The sequence below is a fragment of the Phaseolus vulgaris genome, chromosome 6 (assembly GCF_000499845.2).
Source record: "Phaseolus vulgaris cultivar G19833 chromosome 6, P. vulgaris v2.0, whole genome shotgun sequence".
NCBI classification, from domain to species: domain Eukaryota; kingdom Viridiplantae; phylum Streptophyta; class Magnoliopsida; order Fabales; family Fabaceae; genus Phaseolus; species Phaseolus vulgaris.
This window is the reverse complement of record NC_023754.2, coordinates 6,320,175-6,330,476: the sequence shown is the minus strand read 5'-3', so window position 1 is coordinate 6,330,476 and position 10,302 is coordinate 6,320,175. Positions and strand designations below refer to the sequence as shown.

Here is a 10,302-nt window from a genome sequence, read left to right as displayed (position 1 = left end):
GAACAACTGACTCCTCCGCCAAATATACCCCCCAATAGAGTTACCAGAAAAAAATTTGGATCAAAAATCATTTTTTGACCTATTTTTAATGAATTTTTCAATATTACTGCCATGCCAAAATCTATCAAAAGTTATGACCACGAGTTCACCTTTTTCGTGCTATATTTTTTTTTTTTCTTGCTGACCCTCTAAATAAAAATTAAAGTATCTAGAAAAACGATCCTGAAATAGTGTTCTGTAGCGAGTTATCGCGTTCGGGGTCCAACCATTTTGAAACTGAAGCCCAATTGCAAATCCATATTCGCATTGATCTTGCTACACTTGACAGGTGCGATCATACCAGCACTAATGCACCGGATCCCATCAGAACTCCGCAGATAAGCGTGCTCGGGGAGAGTAGTACTAGGATGGATGACCTCCTGGAAGTCCTCTTGTTGCACTTCTTTTGTATTTATTGTTTTTCTTCCTGGCCTAAACAATCAAACCACGAGTTCAGTGAGTTGTCGCGTTCGGGCCCTTCCCCTTCGGGAATTGGCAACTAGATTCGTTACGTCATCTCGAACAACTTTCATTTTTTACGCGTCTCCATCCGACTTCCCGATCAAAAGTTATGGCCGTTTGAAGTTTTCCACAAAAAATTCTCAGCAACTCAAAATCTCTCGTTGTTTTCCAACCTGTGAGGACTCCTCCGCCAAATATACCCCCAATAGAGTTACCAGAAAAAAATTTGGATCAAAAATCATTTTTTGACCTATTTTTAATGAATTTTTCAATATTACTGCCATGCCAAAATCTATCAAAAGTTATGACCACGAGTTCACCTTTTTCGTGCTATATTTTTTTTTTTTCTTGCTGACCCTCTAAATAAAAAATTAAAGTACCTAGAAAACGATCCTGAAATAGTGTTCTGTAGCGAGTTATCGCGTTCGGGGTCCAACCATTTTGAAACTGAAGCCCAATTGCAAATCCATATAAGCATTGATCTTGCTACACTTGACAGGTGCGATCATACCAGCACTAATGCACCGGATCCCATCAGAACTCCGCAGTAAGCTCGCTGGGCGAGAGTAGTACTAGGATGGGTGACCTCCTGGGAAGTCCTCGTGTTGCACTTCTTTTTGTATTTATTGTTTTTCTTCCTGGCCTAAACAATCAAACCACGAGTTCAGTGAGTTGTCGCGTTCGGGCCCTTCCCTTCGGGAATTGGCAACTAGATTGTTCGTCATCTCGAACAACTTTCATTTTTTACGCGTCTCCATCCGACTTCCGATCAAAGTTATGGCCGTTGAAGTTTTCCACAAAAAAATTCTCAGCAACTCAAAATCTCTCGTTGTTTTCCAACCTGTGAGGACTCCTCCGCCAAATATACCCAATAGAGTTACCAGAAAAAAATTTGGATCAAAAATCATTTTTTGACCTATTTTTAATGAATTTTTCAATATTATGCATGCCAAATCTATCAAAGTTATGACCACGAGTCACCTTTTTCGTGCTTATTTTTTTTTTTTCTTGCTGACCTCTAAATAAAAAATTAAAGTACCTAGAAAACGATCCTGAAATAGTGTTCTGTAGCGAGTTATCGCGTTCGGGGTCCAACCATTTTGAAACTGAAGCCCCAATTGCAAATCCATATACGCATTGATCTTGCTACACTTGACAGGTGCGATCATACCAGCACTAATGCACCGGATCCCATCAGAACTCCGCAGTGAAGCGTGCTTGGGCGAGAGTAGTACTAGGATGGGTGACCTCCTGGGAAGTCTCGTGTTGCACTTCTTTTTGTATTATTGTTTTCTTCCTGGCCTAAACAATCAAACACGAGTTCAGTGAGTTGTCCGCGTTCGGGGCCCTTCCCTTCGGGAATTGGCAACTAGATTCGTTACGTCATCTCGAACAATTTTCCGTCCATCGACTCCGATAAAATTTGGCGGAAGTTTCCCCAGAAAAATCTTTTTTTAACGTGGGCTCCCAAATAAAAGATTACCAGAAAAAATTTGGATAAAAATCATTTTTTGACCTATTTTTAATGATTTTTCAATATTACTGCCATGCCAAAATCTATCAAAAGTTATGACCACGAGTTCACCTTTTTCGTGCTATTTTTTTTTTTTTTCTTGCTGACCTCTAAATAAAAAATTAAAGTACCTAGAAAAACGATCCTGAAATAGTGTTCTGTAGCGAGTATCGCGTTCGGGGTCAAACCATTTTGAAACTGAAGCCCATTGCAAATCCATATACGCATTGATCTTGCTACACTTGACAGGTGCGATCATACCAGCACTAATGCACCGGATCCATCAGAACTCCGCAGTAAGCTGCTTGGCGAGGTAAGTACTAGGAGTGACCTCCTGGAGTCCTCGTGTTGCACTTTTTTGTATTTATGTTTTCTTCCTGCCTAAACAATCAAACACGAGTTCAGTGAGTTTCGCGTTCGGGGCCCTTCCCTTCGGGAATTGGCACTAGATTCGTTACGTCATCTCGAAAACTTTCATTTTTTACGCGTCTCCATCCGACTTCCCGATCAAAAGTTATGGCCGTTTGAAGTTTTCCACAAAAAATTCTCAGCAACTCAAAATCTCTCGTTGTTTTCCAACCTGTGAGGACTCCTCCGCCAAATATACCCCAATAGAGTTACCAGAAAAAATTTGGATCAAAATCATTTTTTGACCTATTTTTAATGAATTTTCAATATTACTGCCATGCCAAAATCTATCAAAAGTTATGACCACGAGTTCACCTTTTTCGTGCTATATTTTTTTTTTTTCTTGCTGACCCTCTAAATAAAAAAATTAAGTACCTAGAAAACGATCCTGAAATAGTGTTCTGTAGCGAGTTATCGCGTTCGGGGTCCAACCATTTTGAAACTGAAGCCCAATTGCAAATCCATATACGCATTGATCTTGCTACACTTGACAGGTGCGATCATACCAGCACTAATGCACCGGATCCCATCAGAACTCCGCAGTGAAGCGTGCTGGGCGAGAGTAGTACTAGGATGGGTGACTCCTGGGAAGTCCTCGTGTTGCACTTCTTTTTGTATTTATTGTTTTTCTTCCTGGCCTAAACAATCAAACCACGAGTTCAGTGAGTTTCGCGTTCGGGGCCCTTCCCCTTCGGGAATTGGCAACTAGATTCGTTACGTCATCCGAACAACTTTCATTTTTTACGCGTCTCATCCGACTTCCCGATCAAAAGTTATGGCCGTTTGAAGTTTTCCACAAAAAATTCTCAGCAACTCAAAATCTCTCGTTGTTTTCCAACCTGTGAGGACTCCTCCGCCAAATATACCCCCAATAGAGTTACCAGAAAAAATTTGGATCAAAAATCATTTTTTACCTATTTTTAATGAATTTTTCAATATTACTGCCATGCCAAAATCTATCAAAGTTATGACCACGAGTTCACCTTTTTCGTGCTATATTTTTTTTTTTTCTTGCTGACCCTCTAAATAAAAAAATTAAAGTACCTAGAAAACGATCCTGAAATAGTGTTCTGTAGCGAGTTATCGCGTTCGGGGTCCAACCATTTTGAAACTGAAGCCCAATTGCAAATCCATATACGCATTGATCTTGCTACACTTGACAGGTGCGATCATACCAGCACTAATGCACCGGATCCCATCAGAACTCCGCAGTAAGCGTGCTTGGGCGAGAGTAGTACTAGGATGGGTGACTCCTGGAAGTCCTCGTGTTGCACTTCTTTTGTATTTATTGTTTTCTTCCTGGCCTAAACAATCAACACGAGTTCAGTGAGTTGTCGCGTTCGGGGCCCCCCTTCGGGAATTGGCAACTAGATTCGTTAGTCATCTCGAACAACTTTCATTTTTTACGCGTCTCCATCGACTTCCCGATCAAAAGTTATGGCGTTTGAGTTTCCACAAAAAATTCTCAGCAACTCAAAATCTCTCGTTGTTTTCCAACCTGTGAGGACTCCTCCGCCAAATATACCCCCAATAGAGTTACCAGAAAAAAATTTGGATCAAAAATCATTTTTTTACCTATTTTTAATGAATTTTTCAATATTACTGCCATGCCAAAATCTATCAAAAGTTATGACCACGAGTTCACCTTTTTCGTGCTATATTTTTTTTTTTTCTTGCTGACCCTCTAAATAAAAAAATTAAAGTACCTAGAAAAACGATCCTGAAATAGTGTTCTGTAGCGAGTTATCGCGTTCGGGGTCCAACCATTTTGAAACTGAAGCCCAATTGCAAATCCATATACGCATTGATCTTGCTACACTTGACAGGTGCGATCATACCAGCACTAATGCACCGGATCCCATCAGAACTCCGCAGTAAGCGTGCTTGGGCGAGAGTAGTACTAGGATGGGTGACCTCCTGGGAAGTCCTCGTGTTGCACTTCTTTTTGTATTTATTGTTTTTCTTCCTGGCCTAAACAATCAAACCACGAGTTCAGTGAGTTATCGCGTTCGGGGCCCTTCCCCTTCGGGAATTGGCAACTAGATTCGTTACGTCATCTCGAACAACTTTCATTTTTTACGCGTCTCCATCCGACTTCCCGATCAAAAGTTATGGCCGTTTGAAGTTTTCCACAAAAAATTCTCAGCAACTCAAAATCTCTCGTTGTTTTCCAACCTGTGAGGACTCCTCCGCCAAATATACCCCCAATAGAGTTACCAGAAAAAAATTTGGATCAAAAATCATTTTTTACCTATTTTTAATGAATTTTTCAATATTACTGCCATGCCAAAATCTATCAAAAGTTATGACCACGAGTTCACCTTTTTCGTGCTATATTTTTTTTTTTTTCTTGCTGACCCTCTAAATAAAAAAATTAAAGTACCTAGAAAAACGATCCTGAAATAGTGTTCTGTAGCGAGTTATCGCGTTCGGGGTCCAACCATTTTGAAACTGAAGCCCAATTGCAAATCCATATACGCATTGATCTTGCTACACTTGACAGGTGCGATCATACCAGCACTAATGCACCGGATCCCATCAGAACTCCGCAGTAAGCGTGCTTGGGCGAGAGTAGTACTAGGATGGGTGACCTCCTGGGAAGTCCTCGTGTTGCACTTCTTTTTGTATTTATTGTTTTTCTTCCTGGCCTAAACAATCAAACCACGAGTTCAGTGAGTTGTCGCGTTCGGGGCCCTTCCCCTTCGGGAATTGGCAACTAGATTCGTTACGTCATCTCGAACAACTTTCATTTTTTACGCGTCTCCATCCGACTTCCCGATCAAAAGTTATGGCCGTTTGAAGTTTTCCACAAAAAATTCTCAGCAACTCAAAATCTCTCGTTGTTTTCCAACCTGTGAGGACTCCTCCGCCAAATATACCCCCAATAGAGTTACCAGAAAAAAATTTGGATCAAAAATCATTTTTTTACCTATTTTTAATGAATTTTTCAATATTACTGCCATGCCAAAATCTATCAAAAGTTATGACCACGAGTTCACCTTTTTCGTGCTATATTTTTTTTTTTTCTTGCTGACCCTCTAAATAAAAAAATTAAAGTACCTAGAAAAACGATCCTGAAATAGTGTTCTGTAGCGAGTTATCGCGTTCGGGGTCCAACCATTTTGAAACTGAAGCCCAATTGCAAATCCATATACGCATTGATCTTGCTACACTTGACAGGTGCGATCATACCAGCACTAATGCACCGGATCCCATCAGAACTCCGCAGTAAGCGTGCTTGGGCGAGAGTAGTACTAGGATGGGTGACCTCCTGGGAAGTCCTCGTGTTGCACTTCTTTTTGTATTTATTGTTTTTCTTCCTGGCCTAAACAATCAAACCACGAGTTCAGTGAGTTTCGCGTTCGGGGCCCTTCCCCTTCGGGAATTGGCAACTAGATTCGTTACGTCATCTCGAACAACTTTCATTTTTTACGCGTCTCCATCCGACTTCCCGATCAAAAGTTATGGCCGTTTGAAGTTTTCCACAAAAAATTCTCAGCAACTCAAAATCTCTCGTTGTTTTCCAACCTGTGAGGACTCCTCCGCCAAATATACCCCCAATAGAGTTACCAGAAAAAAATTTGGATCAAAAATCATTTTTTTACCTATTTTTAATGAATTTTTCAATATTACTGCCATGCCAAAATCTATCAAAAGTTATGACCACGAGTTCACCTTTTTCGTGCTATATTTTTTTTTTTTTCTTGCTGACCCTCTAAATAAAAAAATTAAAGTACCTAGAAAAACGATCCTGAAATAGTGTTCTGTAGCGAGTTATCGCGTTCGGGGTCCAACCATTTTGAAACTGAAGCCCAATTGCAAATCCATATACGCATTGATCTTGCTACACTTGACAGGTGCGATCATACCAGCACTAATGCACCGGATCCCATCAGAACTCCGCAGTAAGCGTGCTTGGGCGAGAGTAGTACTAGGATGGGTGACCTCCTGGGAAGTCCTCGTGTTGCACTTCTTTTTGTATTTATTGTTTTTCTTCCTGGCCTAAACAATCAAACCACGAGTTCAGTGAGTTTCGCGTTCGGGGCCTTCCCCTTCGGGAATTGGCAACTAGATTCGTTACGTCATCTCGAACAACTTTCATTTTTTACGCGTCTCCATCCGACTTCCCGATCAAAAGTTATGGCCGTTTGAAGTTTTCCACAAAAAATTCTCAGCAACTCAAAATCTCTCGTTGTTTTCCAACCTGTGAGGACTCCTCCGCCAAATATACCCCCAATAGAGTTACCAGAAAAAAATTTGGATCAAAAATCATTTTTTACCTATTTTTAATGAATTTTTCAATATTACTGCCATGCCAAAATCTATCAAAAGTTATGACCACGAGTTCACCTTTTTCGTGCTATATTTTTTTTTTTTCTTGCTGACCCTCTAAATAAAAAAATTAAAGTACCTAGAAAAACGATCCTGAAATAGTGTTCTGTAGCGAGTTATCGCGTTCGGGGTCCAACCATTTTGAAACTGAAGCCCAATTGCAAATCCATATACGCATTGATCTTGCTACACTTGACAGGTGCGATCATACCAGCACTAATGCACCGGATCCCATCAGAACTCCGCAGTAAGCGTGCTTGGGCGAGAGTAGTACTAGGATGGGTGACCTCCTGGGAAGTCCTCGTGTTGCACTTCTTTTTGTATTTATTGTTTTTCTTCCTGGCCTAAACAATCAAACCACGAGTTCAGTGAGTTGTCGCGTTCGGGGCCCTTCCCCTTCGGGAATTGGCAACTAGATTCGTTACGTCATCTCGAACAACTTTCATTTTTTACGCGTCTCCATCCGACTTCCCGATCAAAAGTTATGGCCGTTTGAAGTTTTCCACAAAAAATTCTCAGCAACTCAAAATCTCTCGTTGTTTTCCAACCTGTGAGGACTCCTCCGCCAAATATACCCCCAATAGAGTTACCAGAAAAAAATTTGGATCAAAAATCATTTTTTGACCTATTTTTAATGAATTTTTCAATATTACTGCCATGCCAAAATCTATCAAAAGTTATGACCACGAGTTCACCTTTTTCGTGCTATATTTTTTTTTTTTCTTGCTGACCCTCTAAATAAAAAAATTAAAGTACCTAGAAAAACGATCCTGAAATAGTGTTCTGTAGCGAGTTATCGCGTTCGGGGTCCAACCATTTTGAAACTGAAGCCCAATTGCAAATCCATATACGCATTGATCTTGCTACACTTGACAGGTGCGATCATACCAGCACTAATGCACCGGATCCCATCAGAACTCCGCAGTAAGCGTGCTTGGGCGAGAGTAGTACTAGGATGGGTGACCTCCTGGGAAGTCCTCGTGTTGCACTTCTTTTTGTATTTATTGTTTTTCTTCCTGGCCTAAACAATCAAACCACGAGTTCAGTGAGTTTCGCGTTCGGGGCCCTTCCCCTTCGGGAATTGGCAACTAGATTCGTTACGTCATCTCGAACAACTTTCATTTTTTACGCGTCTCCATCCGACTTCCCGATCAAAAGTTATGGCCGTTTGAAGTTTTCCACAAAAATTCTCAGCAACTCAAAATCTCTCGTTGTTTTCCAACCTGTGAGGACTCCTCCGCCAAATATACCCCCAATAGAGTTACCAGAAAAAAATTTGGATCAAAAATCATTTTTTTGACCTATTTTTAATGAATTTTTCAATATTACTGCCATGCCAAAATCTATCAAAAGTTATGACCACGAGTTCACCTTTTTCGTGCTATATTTTTTTTTTTCTTGCTGACCCTCTAAATAAAAAAATTAAAGTACCTAGAAAAACGATCCTGAAATAGTGTTCTGTAGCGAGTTATCGCGTTCGGGGTCCAACCATTTTGAAACTGAAGCCCAATTGCAAATCCATATACGCATTGATCTTGCTACACTTGACAGGTGCGATCATACCAGCACTAATGCACCGGATCCCATCAGAACTCCGCAGTAAGCGTGCTTGGGCGAGAGTAGTACTAGGATGGGTGACCTCCTGGGAAGTCCTCGTGTTGCACTTCTTTTTGTATTTATTGTTTTTCTTCCTGGCCTAAACAATCAAACCACGAGTTCAGTGAGTTGTCGCGTTCGGGGCCCTTCCCCTTCGGGAATTGGCAACTAGATTCGTTACGTCATCTCGAACAACTTTCATTTTTTACGCGTCTCCATCCGACTTCCCGATCAAAAGTTATGGCCGTTTGAAGTTTTCCACAAAAAATTCTCAGCAACTCAAAATCTCTCGTTGTTTTCCAACCTGTGAGGACTCCTCCGCCAAATATACCCCCAATAGAGTTACCAGAAAAAAATTTGGATCAAAAATCATTTTTTGACCTATTTTTAATGAATTTTTCAATATTACTGCCATGCCAAAATCTATCAAAAGTTATGACCACGAGTTCACCTTTTTCGTGCTATATTTTTTTTTTTTCTTGCTGACCCTCTAAATAAAAAAATTAAAGTACCTAGAAAAACGATCCTGAAATAGTGTTCTGTAGCGAGTTATCGCGTTCGGGGTCCAACCATTTTGAAACTGAAGCCCAATTGCAAATCCATATACGCATTGATCTTGCTACACTTGACAGGTGCGATCATACCAGCACTAATGCACCGGATCCCATCAGAACTCCGCAGTGAAGCGTGCTTGGGCGAGAGTAGTACTAGGATGGGTGACCTCCTGGGAAGTCCTCGTGTTGCACTTCTTTTTGTATTTATTGTTTTTCTTCCTGGCCTAAACAATCAAACCACGAGTTCAGTGAGTTGTCGCGTTCGGGGCCCTTCCCCTTCGGGAATTGGCAACTAGATTCGTTACGTCATCTCGAACAACTTTCATTTTTTACGCGTCTCCATCCGACTTCCCGATCAAAAGTTATGGCCGTTTGAAGTTTTCCACAAAAAATTCTCAGCAACTCAAAATCTCTCGTTGTTTTCCAACCTGTGAGGACTCCTCCGCCAAATATACCCCCAATAGAGTTACCAGAAAAAAATTTGGATCAAAAATCATTTTTTGACCTATTTTTAATGAATTTTTCAATATTACTGCCATGCCAAAATCTATCAAAAGTTATGACCACGAGTTCACCTTTTTCGTGCTATATTTTTTTTTTTTCTTGCTGACCCTCTAAATAAAAAAATTAAAGTACCTAGAAAAACGATCCTGAAATAGTGTTCTGTAGCGAGTTATCGCGTTCGGGGTCCAACCATTTTGAAACTGAAGCCCAATTGCAAATCCATATACGCATTGATCTTGCTACACTTGACAGGTGCGATCATACCAGCACTAATGCACCGGATCCCATCAGAACTCCGCAGTAAGCGTGCTTGGGCGAGAGTAGTACTAGGATGGGTGACCTCCTGGGAAGTCCTCGTGTTGCACTTCTTTTTGTATTTATTGTTTTTCTTCCTGGCCTAAACAATCAAACCACGAGTTCAGTGAGTTGTCGCGTTCGGGGCCCTTCCCCTTCGGGAATTGGCAACTAGATTCGTTACGTCATCTCGAACAACTTTCATTTTTTACGCGTCTCCATCCGACTTCCCGATCAAAAGTTATGGCCGTTTGAAGTTTTCCACAAAAAATTCTCAGCAACTCAAAATCTCTCGTTGTTTTCCAACCTGTGAGGACTCCTCCGCCAAATATACCCCCAATAGAGTTACCAGAAAAAAATTTGGATCAAAAATCATTTTTTGACCTATTTTTAATGAATTTTTCAATATTACTGCCATGCCAAAATCTATCAAAAGTTATGACCACGAGTTCACCTTTTTCGTGCTATATTTTTTTTTTTTCTTGCTGACCCTCTAAATAAAAAAATTAAAGTACCTAGAAAAACGATCCTGAAATAGTGTTCTGTAGCGAGTTATCGCGTTCGGGGTCCAACCATTTTGAAACTGAAGCCCAATTGCAA

At 40.7% G+C, this 10,302-nt stretch overlaps 14 non-coding genes across 14 annotated transcripts; all 14 read left to right on the top strand.

Annotated features, from left to right (window-relative positions):
- The first annotated feature begins 326 nt into the window (after positions 1-326).
- On the top strand, positions 327-443 carry LOC137833674 (5S ribosomal RNA). Its single transcript, XR_011084769.1, has one exon. It is a non-coding gene; the product is annotated as a 5S ribosomal RNA (ribosomal RNA).
- Positions 444-998: 555 nt separating this feature from the next.
- LOC137833673 (5S ribosomal RNA) lies at positions 999-1,115 on the top strand. Its single transcript, XR_011084768.1, has one exon. It is a non-coding gene; the product is annotated as a 5S ribosomal RNA (ribosomal RNA).
- A 543-nt stretch (positions 1,116-1,658) lies between these two features.
- On the top strand, positions 1,659-1,776 carry LOC137833703 (5S ribosomal RNA). Its single transcript, XR_011084778.1, has one exon. It is a non-coding gene; the product is annotated as a 5S ribosomal RNA (ribosomal RNA).
- A 1,138-nt stretch (positions 1,777-2,914) lies between these two features.
- LOC137833659 (5S ribosomal RNA) lies at positions 2,915-3,031 on the top strand. The gene has a single exon (XR_011084755.1). It is a non-coding gene; the product is annotated as a 5S ribosomal RNA (ribosomal RNA).
- A 552-nt stretch (positions 3,032-3,583) lies between these two features.
- LOC137833668 (5S ribosomal RNA) lies at positions 3,584-3,699 on the top strand. The gene has a single exon (XR_011084763.1). It is a non-coding gene; the product is annotated as a 5S ribosomal RNA (ribosomal RNA).
- A 547-nt stretch (positions 3,700-4,246) lies between these two features.
- On the top strand, positions 4,247-4,364 carry LOC137833831 (5S ribosomal RNA). The gene has a single exon (XR_011084878.1). It is a non-coding gene; the product is annotated as a 5S ribosomal RNA (ribosomal RNA).
- A 559-nt stretch (positions 4,365-4,923) lies between these two features.
- LOC137833830 (5S ribosomal RNA) lies at positions 4,924-5,041 on the top strand. The gene has a single exon (XR_011084877.1). It is a non-coding gene; the product is annotated as a 5S ribosomal RNA (ribosomal RNA).
- A 559-nt stretch (positions 5,042-5,600) lies between these two features.
- On the top strand, positions 5,601-5,718 carry LOC137833829 (5S ribosomal RNA). The gene has a single exon (XR_011084876.1). It is a non-coding gene; the product is annotated as a 5S ribosomal RNA (ribosomal RNA).
- A 559-nt stretch (positions 5,719-6,277) lies between these two features.
- LOC137833828 (5S ribosomal RNA) lies at positions 6,278-6,395 on the top strand. The gene has a single exon (XR_011084875.1). It is a non-coding gene; the product is annotated as a 5S ribosomal RNA (ribosomal RNA).
- A 556-nt stretch (positions 6,396-6,951) lies between these two features.
- Positions 6,952-7,069, top strand: LOC137833827 (5S ribosomal RNA). Its single transcript, XR_011084874.1, has one exon. It is a non-coding gene; the product is annotated as a 5S ribosomal RNA (ribosomal RNA).
- Positions 7,070-7,628: 559 nt separating this feature from the next.
- Positions 7,629-7,746, top strand: LOC137833825 (5S ribosomal RNA). The gene has a single exon (XR_011084872.1). It is a non-coding gene; the product is annotated as a 5S ribosomal RNA (ribosomal RNA).
- A 557-nt stretch (positions 7,747-8,303) lies between these two features.
- On the top strand, positions 8,304-8,421 carry LOC137833824 (5S ribosomal RNA). The gene has a single exon (XR_011084871.1). It is a non-coding gene; the product is annotated as a 5S ribosomal RNA (ribosomal RNA).
- A 559-nt stretch (positions 8,422-8,980) lies between these two features.
- On the top strand, positions 8,981-9,099 carry LOC137833826 (5S ribosomal RNA). The gene has a single exon (XR_011084873.1). It is a non-coding gene; the product is annotated as a 5S ribosomal RNA (ribosomal RNA).
- A 559-nt stretch (positions 9,100-9,658) lies between these two features.
- Positions 9,659-9,776, top strand: LOC137833823 (5S ribosomal RNA). Its single transcript, XR_011084870.1, has one exon. It is a non-coding gene; the product is annotated as a 5S ribosomal RNA (ribosomal RNA).
- Positions 9,777-10,302: the final 526 nt, after the last annotated feature.